Source organism: Stegostoma tigrinum, chromosome 12 (assembly GCF_030684315.1).
Source record: "Stegostoma tigrinum isolate sSteTig4 chromosome 12, sSteTig4.hap1, whole genome shotgun sequence".
In the NCBI taxonomy this organism is placed as follows: Eukaryota; Metazoa; Chordata; class Chondrichthyes; order Orectolobiformes; family Stegostomatidae; genus Stegostoma; species Stegostoma tigrinum.
In genome coordinates, this window is record NC_081365.1 from 41,323,628 (window position 1) to 41,343,224 (window position 19,597).

A 19,597-nucleotide genomic window follows, 5' to 3' on the forward strand; every position below is an offset into this window, starting at 1 on the left:
ACAGGTCCTTGCACAGTAAATCAATGGCAGCCTCTGATACAAGTCCGAATGCTTGGACATGATCAGTCATGGATTCAGGCAGTCAGAGTCAGGATGCTCTCACATAATCGCATAGTTGGGGGCGTGGTGGTAATGTCACTGGATTACTAATCCAGGCTATAGATCTGAAGAGAGATTCTGGTGTGGCGTCCTCTACATTGGGGAAACCAAGCGGAGGCTTGGGGGCCGCTTTGCAGAACGCCTCCGCTCGGTTCGCAATAAACAACTGCACCTCCCAGTCGCAAACCATTTTAACTCCCCCTCCCATTCTTCAGACAACATGTCCATCATGGGCCTCCTGCAGTGCCACAATGATGCCACCCGAAGGTTGCAGGAACAGCAACTCATATTCCGCTTGGGAACCCTGCAGCCCAATGGTATCAATGTGGACTTCACAAGCTTCAAAATCTCCCCTTCCCCCACCGCATCCCAAAACCAACCCAGTTCGTCCCCTCCCCCCACTGCACCACACAACCAGCCCAGCCTGTCTCCGCCTCCCTAACCTGCTCTTCCTCTCACCCATCCCTTCCTCCCACCCCAAGCCGCACCCCCATCTACTTACTAACCTCATCCCACCTCCTTGACCTGTCCGTCTTCCCTGGACTGACCTATCCCCTCCCTACCTCCCCACCTATACTCTCTCCACCTATCTTCTTTTCTCTCCATCTTTGGTCTGCCTCCCCCTCTCTCCCTATTTATTCCAGAACCCTCACCCCATCCCCCTCTCTCATGAAGGGTCTAGGCCCGAGACGTCAGCTTTTCTGCTCCTGAGATGCTGCTTGGCCTGCTGTGTTCATCCAGCTCTACACTTTGTTATCTTATTATAGATCTGAAGTCATGAGTTTGAATCTCACCATAGCCAGTAATTTGAATTCAACAAAAAGTTAGTCTTACGGCAACCCATGTAACCATTGTTATTTGTAAAAACTCAGCTGGTTCACTAATGTTCTTCAGGGAAGGAAATCTGACTTCCTGGTGTAGTGTAGCCTAATGTAACCAGACACACAGTAACGTTGTTGACTCTGGTTAATTATAGTAGTCTAGCCAGTGATGCCTACATTCCATAACTGAATCAAAAAATTAATGTAAGTGTAAGGTGTTGAATGTTGGGCAGCCCAACAGGTGACATATCCACCCTAAGCATGCCTAGCCTTTCCATCACATTCTGTCTTTCAATTTTCTCACCATGTATTGCCCCCATTACCTCAATTTTTACTGATATTTTGTCAGAGCACTGATACAAAGAACTGCATTCCAACCTTGCCTTAGGTCTCTAAACACACACCTCAGTCCCTAATATGATTCATTCCACTACATCCTACTTACGTCAGGGAACATACGTGTTCCTGTGACAGTAAACATGACTTTAGAATGGTGTGTTGCCTTCCTGATGCCAGGGTTAGTGATGTGATGAGTGGCTTCGATACATCCTTCTGGGGGAAGGTGAACAGCCAGAGGTCATGATCCATAATGGTACTAACAATGTAGGTAGTAAGAGGACTGCAGTCCTGAAAGCAGATTTTAGGGAGTTAGGAAGGAATTTTAAAATTGTGTCGCAGCTGGAGAATTCAAAGTATCAGGTAAGAATGTTACAGGCTGGCAGAAGCTCTCTGCACAGCTTAGGCAGCTGCCTGAGAAGAAATAGGCAAAAAAAAAACCCTCACAAATAGTCATAGTTAGAAATTTAAGTTGAAAAATGCATCAATGAAATTTACAGAATAGACTCAGTTTCTCACAGGTCTTTCCAAATCTTTGGAATGAAACAAGCAAAAGAATCAAACATTGCAGATTTCAAAGTCAGCCCTGATGTTGGAACAGGTTTATGAAGAAATTGAATTCCTCCATTGAAATTATTATTTTATGAATAAAAATTCAATTATAAAACCACACTTTGGCACCTTTTTTTGGTTGTAGCATTGGCAGAAACAGTTCTCAACCTGTGATCGGTTGACGGACTGCCATAATAAATAGATAGCACAATGACAGGAGAGAGTGGGTTTCAACCAATTGAAAATATTTCTAATGCATAAGTCAGCCCCTTTCTTTTTGGCTAAGTAAAACTTTTGCATGAGCATATAAGGCATCCATCTTGAGGTTGGACTTGATAAAATGTCTATGTTGTTAGATAGTCAGATATCTATATTGTGGATTATAGACTAACAGGTTCCTGTACTGTTAATACTTTCTTGCCTTTGTAGCAGTACTTTCACAAAAAGCAAATAAAGCAATGTTCCATTTGTTTAAAGGTCTGTTTTACAGATACATACGTCATTAAAGATGAAGACATTGATTAATCATTTATGCCTTTTAGATAAGTTATGTTACATTTGACAAACAAAATGAACCAGGAATCTAAAAGATTTCTCAATTTGAGATGATACATTAGCACAGAGCCTGTTTATTACCACTGGTCTGTAGGCTCAGCATTGCAAATAATTATCTCTTTTGTCCTTGCTGGAAAAGCAAGATCTAATATCTTTGTCGTACAAAGTATTATGTTGGTAAGTTCATCATTCATTATTTAAAGCTTGTTAATTTCTTTTAATGTCTTTGCCATAAAGGCATGGTATTGTGTGCTGCCAGTGAATATTTATTCCACTTGCAGACCCCATATTTAATTGCCATATATTTAGATAAATGTTTTTTAATGCAGCAATTTGTTATGATCTGGAATACAGTAAATGAAAGGGATGTTGGACCAGATTCAATAATGTATTTCAAAAGGGCACTGAATACTCGAAAAATGAAAATTTGTTGTCATAAAGGGAGAGAGCAGAAGCGTGAAACTAACTGGATGATTCTGGCACAAGTATGCCGGCAGAATGGTCCACCTCATTGATGTATCAATTCCCATTTGGTACATTTTATCATCATCACCACTGGTAGTCACTCACAGACAAAGACAACTCGCTTCCCCTCTCTGGGTGAGTCCATAGATCACTGTACAGACCGATGCAGCTACTGCAGCCTCTATTACACTTGGAGCAGGTGGTGGTCACGGGAAGGAGTGGATGGTGCACTGGTGTGGCAGTGTGCTCCTTTCGCTGTTTCCGCTTGGCTTTCGCTTTTTCCTGACGGCAAGTCTAGAGAAGCTCAACACCTTCCTGGATGCTCCTCCTCCAGTTTGGGCGTCCTTGGGCTGGTGATTCGCAGATATCTGTGGGAATTCTGCAATTCGTCAGCAAGGCCTTGAGGGTATCCCTGAAGCATCTCCTCTGGCCATCTGGGGTTCACCTGCCGTTTCGGAGCTGGGAGTAGAGTACCTGTTCAGTGAGTCTCGTGTCAGTCATGTGGATGACATTGTCAGTCCATTGTGGCTGATCAAAGGTGGTCAGTGCCTCAATGCTGTGGATGTTGGCTAACTGGTACATTTTATACCCAAACGTTGTCTGATCTGTAGTTTTTCATGTAATATGAATCTAATCTTATTGTTTCATAAACTAATATGTGTAATTCACTGAAATGCTCAGCAGGTCAAGCAGCATCCATCAGGAAAAACAGAGTTAATATTTTAGGTGGATGGCCTTTCATCAGAACTGAAGAAATATAAAAACATAAGAGGTTTTAAATCAATGGAAGGAGGAGGTGGCAGCAAGAACAAAAGGGAAGGTGTGCTGTAATAATTCTGTGATTCCATGTGGAATCTGAGGAATGTTAAATAATAAAAAGATTTCAGGGTGAAGAAGTCAAAGGGAATACTAATTGATATAGTACAGAAACAAAGGTTGTGTCCAAATGAATAGCAATGTTGAAAACCATCTGAACGCAACAGGATGGGATAATGAAAGAAACAAGACACCAATCAGCCTAGCAAAACAAAGGGGAAGATAAAACGGAAGAAGTAAAAGTGTAAAGAACAAGATGGATGCAGACTTTAGGATCTAAATTTTTTGAACTCAGTGTTCAGTCCAAAAAGCTGCAGAGTGCAGAGTGAAAAGTTAAAGGCCTTCACTGGAAATGGGTCATGAGTTAGAGAAGAGGACAATGAAACCACAATCGAGAAGCACTTCTAGCTCATACCTTGTTCGGTTTGGAATTCCATCAGATTGAAGTTAATAGGAGAAAACTCTCCACTGGCTAGAGTCATAACCTAGCACAAAGGAAGATGATTTTGCTGTAAGAAGCCAATTATCTAAGCCGGAGGACATTATTGAGTTTTCTTTAGATAGCTCAGACCAAACCATCTTCAGCTGCTTCATCTCTGATAAGATCATAAGATCAAAAATGCGCATAAGTACCAATGATGTCCAATGTTTCACGATGTTCAGTTCAATTTGCAATTAATTGAGTATTAAAGCAGTCTATTCCTGCAAGAATGGAATAACATAGTGTTGGGCTGACAGGTGAAAAGTAGTGGCAGGCAAAGACCATCTCCAAAATGAGAGAATCTAGTCAGTTCACTTTACATTCGATGGCAGTACTCTTCTTGAATTATTTGTCATCAAAATCCTCTGAGTCACAATTGGTAAAAAACAGAATCAGCCCAAGCACAAAAATACAGTGTCTACAATAGCAGGTCAGAGGTAGACAATTTTGTGATGAATAACTCATTCATTCAGAGAATCCCTACAGTGTAAGGAGAAGTCAGTCAGCTCATGGAGTCTGTACTGACCCTTTGAAGAGCATCCCACCCAGACGCAACCCTTTTAAACCACAGTTAATCCACCTAATCTGCACATTTTTGGACTGTGGGAAGAAACCAAAGCACCCAGAGGAAACCCACACATACACAGGGAGACTATACCAACTCCAGACAGTCTCCCAAGAGTGGAATTGAGCCCAGGTTCCTAGCATTGTGAGGCAGCAGTGCTAACCACTGCGCCACTCTCATTGACTCTCCAAAGCTTGTCCAAAGTCAGGAGCATGGTGGAATACTGTCTTTTTGCCTGAATTGTGTTGTTCCAACAGCATTAAAGAAATTTGACACCAACTCCAACAAAACAGTCCACTTGACTGGCATCCCACATACTGCCTGAAGTAGAGTACATAGTGGTAGTAGTGCATACCATCTGCAACAGCTCACCAAGGCTCATTTGATCATATTTTTGAACTCATGATCTCTATCACATAAACGACCAAGAGCTGCAGGATAGTAAAACACCAGCATCTACAAGATTCTCCCATATCACAGACCATATTAATTAGATCTTTCCTGTCACTTGGTCAAAACAGCCCTGTGTTTGTGCTTACACCAGAAAGACTACCATTGTTCAAGAAGGCAGCTCATCACCACCTTCTGAACGGCCAGTTAGGGATATATGGTAAATTCTGGCCTTACCTGAATTGCTCTAACCTGTGAACAAGTGAAACACAAAAGAAACCATCAGCTACCAACTCAGTTACAGCCTTGGTAAAACACAGTTTCCAGAAGTGAGGTGACAGTGACTGCCTTTGCCATCAAGGCAGCATTTAGCTGAATATGGCATCAAGGAGAGCTGGCAAAACTGAAGTCAATAGGAATCGGGGAAAGTTTTCCACTGGTTGAAGTCATATGTAGCACAAAGGAATATGGATGTGATTGTGGATGTGGGAGGTTAATCATCTCGACTCCAGGAAGTCTCTGCAGGAATTCCCCAGGGTTGCATCTAGGCCTTCAGCTACTGCATCAATGACCTCCCTCTCCTCTAGGGTCAGAATTAAGTTGTTTGCTGGTGCTTGTATAATGCTTTGTTCCATTTTCGAGTTTTTAGATAATTAACTCCACATCAGTGTGCAGCAAGACCCAAACAACAATCAGGCTTGAGCTGATAAGTGGCATATAACATTCACAATATGAAAATGACCATCTTCAATATGAGAAAGCCTGGGCATCCCCGATTTACATTAACGAGCATTACTATTGCTGAATCCCAGCAACCATTGCTGAATTCACTAGTAACATGCTGGGTGTCACCATTACGAAGAAGGCCAATTGGATCAGTTATATAAATGCCACTGTTAATACAGCAAGTCAAAGGCTCAACCTGCTACAACGAGTGGATCACTTCTGGAATCCCAAAGCCTCTTTATACGACACAGGGCGTGTCCAATGCTCAGCACTTGCTTCAATGATTACAGCTGCATCAACAATCAAGAAACCGACACCATCTACAACAAAGCAATTCACTTGATCGACACTACATTTATGAGATTAAACCCCATATCCTTCTCCAACAAAGCTGGCTGCATTATGTATTATCTTTGAGTTAACCTGACCTTTTATTAAGGGAGCAAAAATTTAAGTGCAAAATAAATTGGAATTTTGAAATTACATAATTGCAAAACAATAAAACAAGAGAAAATTGGAGTAATCTCATATGTATATATTGTTATACTCATGAACCAGACCATATGTTACAGCCTGGCTAGGAAATAGTTACGTATATTTTTAAAGTCATCTAAGTACATGATCTGGGGATTTATTAAGAGAATAAAGACACAAGATTTCATGGTTTGAACAAGCAACAATAAACTTTACTATTCAGAAATGGCTAGCACGAGGGGCCATAGTTTTAAGCTGGTTGGTGGAAAGTATAGAGGGGATGTCAGAGGCCGGTTCTTTACACAGAGAGTTGTGAGAGCATGGAATGCGTTGCCAGCTGCAGTTGTGGAAGCAAGGTCATTGGGGTCAGTTAAGAGACTGCTGGACATGCATATGGTCACAGAAATTTGAGGGTGCACACATGAGGATCAATGGTTGGCACAACATTGTGGGCTGAAGGGCCTGTTCTGTGCTGTACTGTTCTATGTTCTATTAAAACAAGCTACGATACAAACAAAGCAGCTCACCACCAGCTTTTCAAGGACAAATGAGGATTGGCCATAAATGCTGGCCCATCATTGATTAGACTGTGCTCGAATTTTCTTTATTCATTCATGGGATGAGGGTGTTGCTGGCTGGGCTAGCATTTATTGTCCATCCCTAATTGCTCAGAGGGTAATTAAGAGTCAGCTGCATTGCTCTGGGTTTGGAGTCACATGTAGGCCAGGCCAGCTAAGGATAGCAGTTTCCTTCCCCAAAGGACATTAGTGGAACTAGATTGGTTTTCTTTTTCCTGACAATCGGCAATGGATTCATAGTCATCATTAGACTTTTAATTCCAGATTTTTATTGAATTCAAATACCACTTTCTGCTGTGGCAGGATTTGAACCTGGGTCCTCAAAACATTACCTAAGTCTCTGGATTAACATCCAGCGATAATATCACTAGGCCATTGCCTCCCCAGTCGATGGTGTTCCTTCAATCTGTTTTGCCTACCATGTGTCCTGGGCAGTTCTGTCAGAGACTACTGGATGCTGATCTACCCAATGATTTTAATATGGCTGCAAATGGCACTTCTCCCTCCCCTCAACGATCTCTTGGCCCTGCTGATATCCACTTCATGAGGCAGCTTAAATGCAAGTGGCTCCTCCCATCTGTGTTAGCTAACATCTCCTCTTAGAGGCAGGCTTCCTCCTTTCAATGTGAGAGACAGCAAGGTAAAGTCATAATCATCTAACCAGACCAATGGGCTGCTGTCTCATTCAAGAGAAATGACTGGTGGTGCTTTAACCTGAGTCACATCATCACACCTCAGGCAAGTGGCGATGGCAACCTCATCCCATGCAGGGATTGCATCCACGCTGTCGACATCACTCTGTATTGCAAACCAACTGTCCAGTCAACTGAGCTAACTGACCTCCACAGGGTATGAACGAGTGAGAGGCAGACAGAATGAGTAAGTCCATTTTATTCTTTCACGGGATGAGGATGTCACTAGCCAGGCAGTATTTATTGTTCATCCCTAATTGCCCAGAGGGCAGTTCAGGGTCAACCACATTGCTGTGGGTTTTGAGTCACACGTAGGCCAGACCAGGTAAGGATGGCAGTTTCCTTCGTAAAGGACATTAGTGAGCCAGATGGGTTTTTCTGAAAATCAGCAATGAATTCACGGTGATGATAAGATTCTTAATTCTAGATATTTTATTCAAATCAAATTCCACCATCTGCTGTGGCGGGATTCGAACCTGGGTTCTCCCAGAATGTTATCTGGATCTCTGGATTAACAGTGAGTGGGTGACAGTGAGACTGACAGTGACAAAGAGAGACAGAAAGAATGTGAATGGGAATGCAAGTGTGTGTGATAAAGTCGGTATGAGTGACAGACAGTAAGTGACCGAGAGTGTAAATGAGAATGAGAGAGAAAGGGCTGAGTTTTATGTGTTTTATTTGGCCAAGTATGAGTTACATTGGGTTTTTGAAAGGATTGCCAATCACTGTCACCCATCCCAACCTTGACAGACTAACCCTGCAATACCCTCTACACTGTCTGATCATTCGCTCGGGATGTATCCCTATCTGCAGCAAAAATTACAGTTGTTCTACCCATGTGAATCTCTCTTACTCTGCCGCTCTGTTATTCCAGGAGGAAAACAGCCCTCAGTAGGGCAGAAAGACTCAAGATGGGGGCTGCCCAACATTTTACTCCTCCCTGTTTAAGTGGGTGGACAGCATCCTGACTCTGACTGCCCTGACTGGACGAATGACCATGTCTAAACCCCTGTATGGGAACCCCTGAACAAAGACTATCCCTTTGAGGCCAGCTGCCAACCATGGACAGCTTTCCAACTTTGTCTGTGCACTGGACAGAAGAAACATGAGCCTGGTAGCTCTGGTTGTGGGAGCAGAGAGCAAAAAAACGCAACAGAAGGAGCAGCAGCATGGAACCGGGCAGCATGGTGGCTCAGTGATTAGCACTACAGGGACCCAGGTTTGATTCCACCCTCGGGCAACTGTCTGTGTGGAGTTTGCACATTCTCCCCGTGTCTATGTGGGTTTCCTCTGGGTGCTCCAGTTTCCTCCCACAGTCCAAAGATGTGCAGGTTTGGTGTATTGGCCATGCTAAATTGCCCGTAGTGTCCAGAGATGTGCAGGCTAAGTGGATTTGCCATGGGAATTGTAAGGTTACAGTGATAGGGTAGGCAGTGTGTCTGGGTGGAATGCCCTTTGAAGAGTTGTTGTGGGCTGGCAGGACTGAATGGCCTGCTTCCACACTGTAGGGATTCTATAAAGGAATGAAAAGTAGGGATGATGTGAGCATCCACGCAGTCTCATGGTGAGTGTTGCACTGTGACAGCAAGCAAAGAGTCTGGAGATGTGATCTGGCCCAGTATAGGAGTTGGGCATGTGTCCCTAAGCACACAGTGTCCTTTCTGCAGCATTCTAATGATAGTTGCTAGTGCAGCCTGAGGTGTAGCACTGAATCCCGGATATAAGCCATGAGAGTGCTTCGATGCTGACATATATTGGATGCCGATGCCCATGGACGTGGGGTGCCCTCTGAGTGTGCCATGAAGTGTGGATGCCCAGTGTCCAACACAGAGCTCCTCTGGAACAAGCAGTGAGATGTTGTCACCCAGTACACTTTTGTTGTCAAGGTTTCTTGATGTTGAGCTTGTTTGTCATGTTTGCTAAGATGTGAAGCTGAATATTAAAAAGGTAACAAAGTGTGGAGCCGGATGAACACAGCAGGCCAAGCAGCATCTCAGGAGCACAAAAGCTGATGTTTCGGGCCTAGACCCTTCATCAGAGCTGCTTGGCCTGCTGTGTTCATCCAGCTCCACAATTTGTTATCTTGGATTCTCCAGCATCTGCAGTTCCCATTATCACTATTAAAAAGGTAAAATGGCCATTAACAAGCTGTTTCATAAGCAATAATTCCCTTAATTACCAACTTAGCATCGCATCAAGAGAATCTCACCTTGCCACTTCTGAAAAGCATAAAAGATAGAATGAGATGTTCCCAATGCTGTAATAGGTCTCATCAGACTTCTCATGCCATTCTGTCACCAATTTCACCACAGCCTACATCACTCAAACCCCACAAGATTCCACCCAGAGTCAGTATGTGTGAAAGATTGAGATATTGAGAGTAATTGAGTGAGTGAGTGAGAGAGAGAGATGGGTCTGGGATTGGGTGTAAGAGAATGTGACAGTGTGTGACAAGGAGAGTATATGTGGGAAAGCAAGTGCAAGTGTAAATGAGTGATTGATCATGAGAGATCATGGATATCAGCAACAGCATGAGTGAGTGTGTGTAACAGGCTAAGAGACAAGAGTGTATGAGATTGTGTGAGTGTGAGAGACAGAGTTTGACTAAGTAACAGAGGATCATGTGACTGCAACACACCTGCGCAAACTATCCTCCCTTCACAGCCCCACATCATCACCCCACACACACACATGCCCAAGCACCCACACTCTCACACATAAAATCTCTCACACTAACACACACTGTCTCATGCACACATAAACACACACACACTCAAACACACATTTACAATCTCTCTCACACATATATACACACACACTTACACACACAATGTCTCGCACAAACACAGGCACTCTCTCTCTCTCACACACACACATAAATGTGACATCTCTCTGAAACAAACATACTACTCAGATTTATCAGAGGTCCTAACAACTTTTACAGGGTCACAGGAAGAAAATGTTTGGGCAGCATGGGTGTAACAATAATGTTTTGTAAACAAAGCATCCCTGCGTTGATTTGTTTGTCTTGGATTATTGATATTAGGTCAGACCTAGGCTGATACCAAGGGTGAAGGACTGTCCAATGGGAAGAGACAGGGTTGACTGGGCCTGTATTCACTAGAGTTTAGAAGAGTGAGAGGGGAATCCATCTATTTGAATTGTATAAAATTCTGACAGGGCTTTTCGGACTGCATGCAAGGAGGATATTTGCCCTCGGTGGGGAATCTAAAACTAGGGGACTCGTTCTCAGGAGATGAAGTAGGCCATTTAAGACTGAGATGGGGAGACAGATCTCCACAAAAGGTAGTGAATCTGTAGAATTTTCTACCACAGAAGGCTGTGGAAATCACTGTCTATAATGAAGAGATAAGTACATTTTTAGGTTTTAGAAGAGTTATGGGGAGTGAGCAGATACATGATATTGCAATAGACATCAGCTATGATCATATGAAAAGGTACAGCTGGTTTGAAGGGCCAAATGGTCTGTTCCTGCTTCAAGTTCAGTACAAATGTTTCTTTCCTGTAAAAATTCTGAAACCTGAAAGTCAAGTAACACTGAAAGCTATGACATTTTATTTTTCATATTTCTTTAAATATTGTGCTCCACAATTCAACAATGGTTTCCCTAAAGTATGCGCAAAAGGCTTATTGTTAATATTGAGATATATGCCTAATGTAATCGTTTTTAGGGTTTAATTGTTCAACAGGCAGTCACAGCAGAGCCGACAATGACCAATGGAAACAAAGCAATGTCAGAATGTATCACTTGGAAATATATTTCTTCGTTTAAAAGTTTTTTCAACGTCAGAGCTGAAGGCAGATCTTTTTGTACAAAGAATCTAGAAATACAAAGCAAGGCAGCCCGCATGGAAAATATCACTTGGCAAGGAAAGCAATCAGCTGACTAAATGTTGCTGACATGACCTTGAGGAGAGCAACAGGGAAGTTGCTCAGAAGGTAATGCTGTCAGCTGCATTTTCAGAGCTGACTACGTACAAACAGCAGGCGTGTTCTGTGGAGCCACAACACTCCTGACTAAATTCCGAGCACGTTGTCAGCATCCTGCAATTCATGCCTGAGCGTATGTTGAAACAAAAAGGCTGGAGTTGTGTTACTTTTGCATTCTGACGATTGTTTTTTTAAAAAGTAGCATGCAATACCGAGCCGTAAGACTGTAAATCAGTCCAAATTTTTAAATCTGATAAGAGTAGCAGTTTTGACGTTCAGAAAGGGTGACTATAACCTTTGGAGAGGTGAATAATGAAGGCAGTATTGTTCATAATGTCACAGCACCGTGGTGGGAGTGACTGGAGTCGGGATGGTACGGGGTAATTCTGACCTCGGAGACAATTGTTTCGGGCTGTTCTGAGACTCTTGTCTCAACTGGCTGAAAGCAGCGATTCGATGCCAAGTCTTCAGGCTGCTCTCCACCTTTCCATCCTCCCTTGCGCATATGCCTTTCCTTCTTACTTATCTTCAAAACCTACTGACTTAATTTTATTACGTGGTCAGTCGGAATTTCTCAGCCAGCAGTCCGATCACCCAAAGCCCAGGCTCCAGCATCCTTGTCAAATTGATACACTGTAAATAACAGTGCCCAGACACTGACGCCAGTAGAATAGGTTGCTGGATGAAAACATAAATCGGGGTGATGTTTCCCAGAAACTCCGCTCCCCTCCCATTTCAGGTTTTACAGAAAGCAGCTCTGTTTGTCCTGGTCTAAAATAGGCATATTTCAAAATGCAGACGGCTGCAGTTAAGCGCGAGTGAGCTGTCTTAAGAAAAGTCCTCCAGTTTTTTTTGCTATGACCTGGGTATATCTGCAATAGTGCGGGCTGTTGGACAGAAGCATTGCTTCAGAGTTAGAAAAAAATACACACAAGCTGCAAATTCATCTCCCTCCCTCCAGCCTGGAGAAGGAATCCCTTTGGCAAGAGCGGAGCAGAATCTGACTAGCAACAATAACTTTATTCAACCTTAGCTCCTCCTAGATTCGGCTGCTTGTGTAAAAAAGCGCCCTGGGGTAATATAAAGTGCCTTTAAAACCTCCGTGATCTCCAACGTAACAAGATCGCAAATGAAGTGAACGTCGTAAAATGGTGCATTTATTTCAAATAAATGTCTATCGATATTGAAGAACTGACATTTCATTCCAAGTTATCCCTGATAGCACGGTTTTCGTTTCAGAGGCGGAAGGCAAAAAGCAATAAACGGTGTGTACCGAATCCAGTGGGACCTGGTGAATAAAGTTATGGTTGCTGACAGGCTGCCCTGACAGCACCGTGCCGGACTAGCAAAGGTCATGCATACCTTTTACAAACACTTCCCCCGCAGCCTACCCTCAATTCGCTGCACCCCCTTTCCAGCGAATGTTGCTGTGACACCCAGCAGCTTCTGTACTGTCTACAGAACACTCTGCAAGTAAAAACAGCAAAAGGGGGAGTGGGGGAGGGAGCAAAATGTGCTCTTAGTCGCACTGTTACGGACAAGACTTTTTTTCTAAAATCACGACTTCTCGAGAAAGGTTTTTCAACTACATTTTTCATGGTTTTCGAAATAAATCACTACCTTTTTAGGACATTTGACGATAGAAAATACATGCAGACTTCTCGAAAAATATCGTCCCACTTTTTAAATCCCAAGTTTTCGTGTTTGAACAACTACTTCATTCTTCCTTGTTAGGCTTGACTGAACCACAAACGTATCTGAACAAACAGGTAAATGGTTTTCTCCCAAGGGATATCGTTATTAAAATGGCCTCTTCACAGAGGTTAGAAAGCTGCGCTTTGTCATGCTGGTTTCTATCCTTCAGATGACCTTCAGTCACAGTTTCTTCCAGGTACTTTGCTGAGATTAGAATCTTGTGTACAACAAAACGATTGCATAAAACAACTTAGGACCATTTAGGTAGTTAACACAATAATGGCTTGGAAGCAGAAAAGAAACAGCCCAGCTGTCCGTGCTAGAAATCTGAAACAAAATTATCAGAAAATGGTGGAATATGCGTTTGAAAAATGACCTCTTCTGCCCAGAGGTGGAATCGGATCCATTGCTAGTTTTCAGAGCATTTAACACTCTTGCATCTACTTAGTACATTTGAACTACAAAACATTAACCATGTTACCACCAGGTGAGGAAGGTGAATTGGCATTCTTTCTAATCCAATTTTTTTATTGATTGCAGCAAATATTTTTACTAGGTTTTTTAACATGCAGCTTTGACATTTCATTTTTAAAAGATGTAGTTGACTGGATCAATATGAAGGAGCCAATTATGAGGATTCGTCAAGTGAAAGAAAATGTTCTTACCTACTAATCCTAGAAGAAAATAAAAAAAGGACATCAAACATTGCAAACACCGGTATTAAGTTTAATAGAGAGAAGTTCTCTAGTGTAAGCAGGGAAAGAAAGGCTATATAATGTGTCCTTACAGTCCTTGAGATATTAGATTTTATAACTTAGGATCATAGTGTTCAATGCTGACTGTATCATCAGAGGCAATGTTTGTAGATATCTTTTAACTTCCCAATTACTTACCCATTTTAGTTTTTCACCAGTTGCTGTCCTTGAGGTGATGAAAAGTAAACAAGAGAGACTTCAGCTCTTGTCATAACAAGTTTGTTTTTGCTTCTTTCTCCTACTGCTCAGAAACAGCTGCTGAAATAGAATCATTGAATCCCCACAGTGCAGACAGAGGCCATTAGACCCAATGAGTCTACACTAACCCTCCAAAGAGCATCACTCCCACCCTATACCCAAAACCCTACATTTCCCACTGCTAATCCACCTAGCCTGCACAACCCTGGGCAAATGGAGCAATTTAGCAAAGTCAGTCCGCCTAACCTCTGCATCTTTCGACTGGGGTTCATATATGTACCCCCTAGTCTGGTGCATTGTCTGTTCAATAATCTGTAGGCAGACTATTATGTTTATTCTGTGCCATGTAGCAGGAAAATTGAAACCCATAAATTCTTTCTTGATGTCTGACTCATTTGACATGTTTCAATGACTTTAGATAAAATGGTAATTTCTGATCAGTTGGTTTTGCTTATTTCGCATGGGTTTCCTGCACTTGCATCGATCTGTAGTCAGGTGGTTGCTGCAGCTATTTTATGTCAATACTTGTCCCTTTTAAACCATTTTAGTCCATGAAAGTCTCAGGTATTAAATTTTGATAATGCAAGTTCAGTCCTTATAGTCGACATTTTCCTAATATCACCACGCACAACAATTGGTGGTAGGCATTCATTGATAAATTCCCAAGTGGAAGAGGAGCATTCAATCAATTAGATTACTGTACCATCCTTTTCCAGAAAATTTGTTGAAGTGAAGAAGGAAGCAATTCACACCCAAGGCAGCTTTTCTAGGGAAGCAGTGTACTAGGTGCTGTACCCCTGCTTTTTCCCAGAACACTGTATGTTCTGTCTTTTCACATAATCATCCAATTCCCTTTGCTCATTGGAAAACTTCCTTGCAAAGGCATCATAATTACATATTTCACAAACAAAAAAAGTGCCATGTCTTCTGAACAATGGCACTTTTATTCCTTTTTGCTTCATTTGCTGTTTTGCGTGTGGAACACTTCTAGAAATCAGCATTTTTTAAAATGCCAGCATTTCAAAAGGCATGCTCCAGCTAGATTCGATATCCTGAAAATGTTGAGCTGCACTTTATTATATACATGGAGAGCTGTGGTTCTCATATTTTTGATCAAGGATCCTTTTAAATCAATTATTAATCATAAACACCTCAGCCAAACTTATACTATATCAAAGTCATGCAAATAGTTTTCATTAATACTTTTAAGCAAACAGGCATTTTTGACAGATATCAGTGAGATGGATGTGCCTGCTTTTCACTGTCCATTCTTAATGTGATGTTTGACACCGACAGTCATAAATCATTCTCCACTTGCAGAAGACAAACTTAGATTCTGCTTATCTGTCTTTCACCTTAATAACTTCCTCGCTTGAATGAAGCTGATTTTATCTTGGTACCCGCAAGCCTATCCAATGATCTACGTGCTGCTTTCAGCAGTCTTCCATGTGCACTCCCCTTTGCTTTGTATGTGGGAGGCAGTCCAACCCCATCTGGCTTCAACTCCACTTCCAGTTGTTGAAAATTTGCATACTCTTGACCACTGCAACCCCCTGAACATAGCACCTTAGGTGTTTATCCATCTTGCCCAACAATAAGCCTTTTACCATTCCATACGCATTTTCACATTGATTCTTGATCCCTGCCCAGGATATATCTATGGATTCTTTATGAACCCAGGTTAAGAATGATTGATTTAGGTCAGAAAAGAGAAAATAAATAAAATGTCAACCTCTATCTTCCCTAGGCTGTGTTGAGGAGATCTAAAGCAGAGATGAAATGTTGCTCATCAGAGAAAATATGAAATGAAAGTAACATGGAATACTGTAAACTGAGGACAGAAAGATAATAATCTAAGAATATGAACTGTCCAAATGAAGATGAGGAGGAGAGCTTTAGGATGACCTCTTTTGCTGAGGGAAGTGATTAGTTCTTACTCTGTGCTTGGAAATTGCAGTTTTTCTGTCCTTGAACACCTCCTCATGGTGAAGTATAATATTGTATGGATTAGTAATCCTGTGGTATATTACCCAACTGTGCTTGCTGTACTTAATTTGTCCAGTCATGGGACCTAATCATTACCAAATCTGATTCAAAAGAGCATTGGGTTCTTCAGAGAAACAAAGCCTTTGCAGTCACAACTACGTGTTACAAAGACAAGTTCTGTGGAAATATCTGGAATGAATTCATGGAAAGACATCCTTGGTTGGTCACTGTGGACTTGAGAATTTGTTTAGACAGGGCTTCCAGGAGGTCACATGACTGGTGATAACAGTTCGCTTTGCTGTAGACCCTTGCTGAATAGGTTTGAACAACGACTGGGCAGACACTGCTTTGGTTTTTGGGATTAATTGAAGAAACAGACTGTGTAGAAGGCCCATCTGGATCTGAAAAATGCACTTATTGAGTTCAGGGTAAAACCTATTTCACTTTTTGAAAGAGTGATTGAAAACATTTATCAATGTTATACAACTCAAGCAAGACTCCTGAGATGATAGTAAAGTGTGAAGCTGGATGAACACAGCAGGCCAAGCAGCTTTTGTGCTCCTGAGATGCTGCTTGGCCTGCTGTGTTCATCCAGCTTCACACTTTATTATCTTGGATTCTCCAGCATCTGCGGTTCCCATTATCACTACTCCTGAGATGATAGTGCCTGATTAGTGGCTCGACCACAGATGTCAGAATATCAGAATAACAGATCTTGGAACATTATCCCTTTTTGTCTTCAAGAATAACGATAATTGCCAGGAAAGTATTTTTTATGTAAACATCCACGAAGAGAAATCTGTGTTTTCCCCTTTTCCTGAAGTGTTCCTGTGTGTGCATGTGATCTGGATTATTTAGAGGGCTAACTATTTGAATTTCTACATCACAACCTGTATATGTTAACCTGTTGTTGATCTTCCCTGTTTTGATAATGAACCAACAATTGTGTTATTAAAGAAGTTTCAGAGATAGTAGGAACTGCAGATGCTGGAGAATCTGCGATAACAAGGTGTGGAGCTGGATGAAGCAGCATCAGAGGAGCAGGAAGGCTGACATTTCAGGCCTAGACCCTTCTTTAGAAATGGGGGAGGGGAATGAGATTCTGAAATAAATAGGGAGAGAGGGGGCGGTGGATAAAAGATAGATAAAGAAGAAGATACGTGGAGAGGAGACAGACAAGTACAAGGGAGTTGTAGTGGGAGAGAGACCCACTGACGTCTTTCTGGAGAGAGGACACTAACTTCTTCAAGGTAGGCATTCCTTAGAAGAGGCTTTGCAGTGGGTTAAAATTGTTTCAGAGACTTCCCCCTCTCTCCATATTTATTTCATAATCCTGCTCCCCTCCCCTATTTCTGAAGAAAGGCCTAAGCCCGAAATGTCAGCTTTCCTGTTCCTCTGATGCTGCTTGGCCTGCTGTGTTCATCCAGCTCTACACCGTGTTATCTCGTGTTATTAAAGAAACCTGCTTTGCAGATCATTTTATTTAAACCAGATGTAAATGACATATTTAATTAGCCACCTTGGTAACTGGGTGAGTATTTTTCTTTCACACTGTGATCTGTGAAGTAGTGGAACTAACACAACAGTGCACTCCTCCCGCCTGTCATGGAAAATTAATCCGTTCAATTGAATATGGGATCTTTGCAGCTTATGAGGCTCATGCAGGATCATGTCCTTACCCACCAATAGTTTTGGCAAAGTTTCAAATCTCAATCTTCCACTAGGTTTTTATGTTTCACTTTTATTTCAGTCCTACTAAAATCATTCCCAGATGACCACCTTACTCAACAGGGAGGCAGGCATATCAACCAATACTATTACCACAGCTACTAGGAGACATGGGAGATTTGATTTCTGAATTAACTGCTGTTATTTATCTTGGCTTGTCACAGATCATCTGTAGCCATAGGAATCTCTACGATCCTGAAATCCCCAAGCCGCCTTCTCTCGCTGAAGCAGAAACATATCAGGACTCTAGGCTAGTGATATCCACCATTATAAACTGCATCCCAAATTTCCAGAACAATCTGAGGCTCATTAAGATATTCACAGTTATCAGGCCTCAAATGCACAAGTGCAAAAGAGGTGTGCCAAGATGAAGACAAACTATGGCAACATCTTACTGTAGGATGGTGAAGTCTGAATATTTAGGAAATTTTGATGGATTGGTTATAACTGCCAGCCTCCCAACTGGCATAGGTTCTCTGGGCTTTGAACAGAATTCTCGTCATAACTCAGGATGAGCTTCAAAAATTGACAGCAGATCTGAGGCGGGTAGGTGGAAGTGACAGTGCCTCCTCCTCCTCAAAGCCCTCCTCTTCAAGTGGTATTTACCTGATAGCATTGCTGCCTGTCAAACCTGGAAGTTGGCTGGACTGTCCTAATATAAAGACATATTTCCTGACAGTTATGTAGACACTTTGATGAAATGAGGTGTGGGAGGATTAAGAGAAAGAGTTTGAAAAATTAATGAGAATGCAGAATGTCATTGCAGAAAATAGTTTTACATAATCTTAATACCAAATGCAAGTCATGGAGAATTTTTTTTTAAAAAATTGTTTTCCATATATAACCCTATGCCTCCTGAGGCACCCAGTCTGGATTAGAGTACTACAGAAATCTTCCATTCTATATTATGTCATCAATGCAGTTGTTTTTCACAATGTGAGCTCAGACAGAGTATTGATAAACTGCATGAACTCAGGAAAACTTTTCTGTTTTTTTCTTAAAATATATAAATGTTTCAAGAAAGTTAATGTACTCTGTTCAAAAGTTAGTATTCATTTACGTTAAAAAAATTGCATACTTTACCTTCTCCCAGATCCATAAAATAATTGCAGGCATAAATTTATGCTTGCTCATAGTGGTTAGTAGCTCCTGACCGTGTGCACCAGACATATGTGTAATTTGTTCCAGATTGACATGTTCTGGCTTAGCCAGCTAGGAATACTGGATGAGAATCAACAATACTTTGTCTTCTGGCTTTGAAAATTGTACTTTGACAACTTTTGTGTATCAAGCATTCATAATATTTCTGAGGAAGGAAACAACTGGAAAGCAGATGAGGTTTTTGCCTCGTTTGTGAAGTGTGGTGAACAGTTGGCAAATGCATTAAATATTTACATTTGAACAAAAATTCTAATCAGTTAGTAAAATTGCCACATAGATACTTAAAACTAAAGGTCTGTGTGAAGATGCAATAGAATCACAGATCTGCAATAATTTATGTTTATTCACATATTATTGTTAGTACCTTGTGTGGCTAACCTTAAGTTACGTGATATTCTGTTTTCTGCTGTTTAAGCACATTGGAAGATCCTGCAGCAGTGGTAAACTATGTTTAACCTAGCCTTCCTTTTTATGTTACAATATATGATTGTTATTGATGAAGCAAGTTTTCTAAGTATTTTATAAACTAATAACATCCCCAAACTAGGTCAGCTTCTTTAACTGATGGGCATA

General features: G+C 41.7%; 2 long non-coding RNA genes across 3 annotated transcripts in view; one reads left to right on the forward strand and one right to left on the reverse strand.

Moving 5' to 3' along the window:
- Positions 1–13,578, reverse strand: part of LOC125456815 (uncharacterized) — a 33,898-nt gene extending 20,320 nt beyond the window's left edge. Inside the window, exon 1 of the long non-coding RNA XR_007248519.2 lies at positions 13,122–13,578. This is a non-coding gene — a long non-coding RNA (uncharacterized LOC125456815). The remainder of the gene's footprint in view (positions 1–13,121) is intronic.
- LOC132210440 (uncharacterized) overlaps positions 2,420–19,597 on the forward strand; it is a 158,518-nt gene continuing 141,340 nt past the window's right edge. For both annotated transcript variants that reach the window (XR_009446556.1, XR_009446557.1), the window contains exon 1: positions 2,420–2,540. This is a non-coding gene — a long non-coding RNA (uncharacterized LOC132210440). The remainder of the gene's footprint in view (positions 2,541–19,597) is intronic.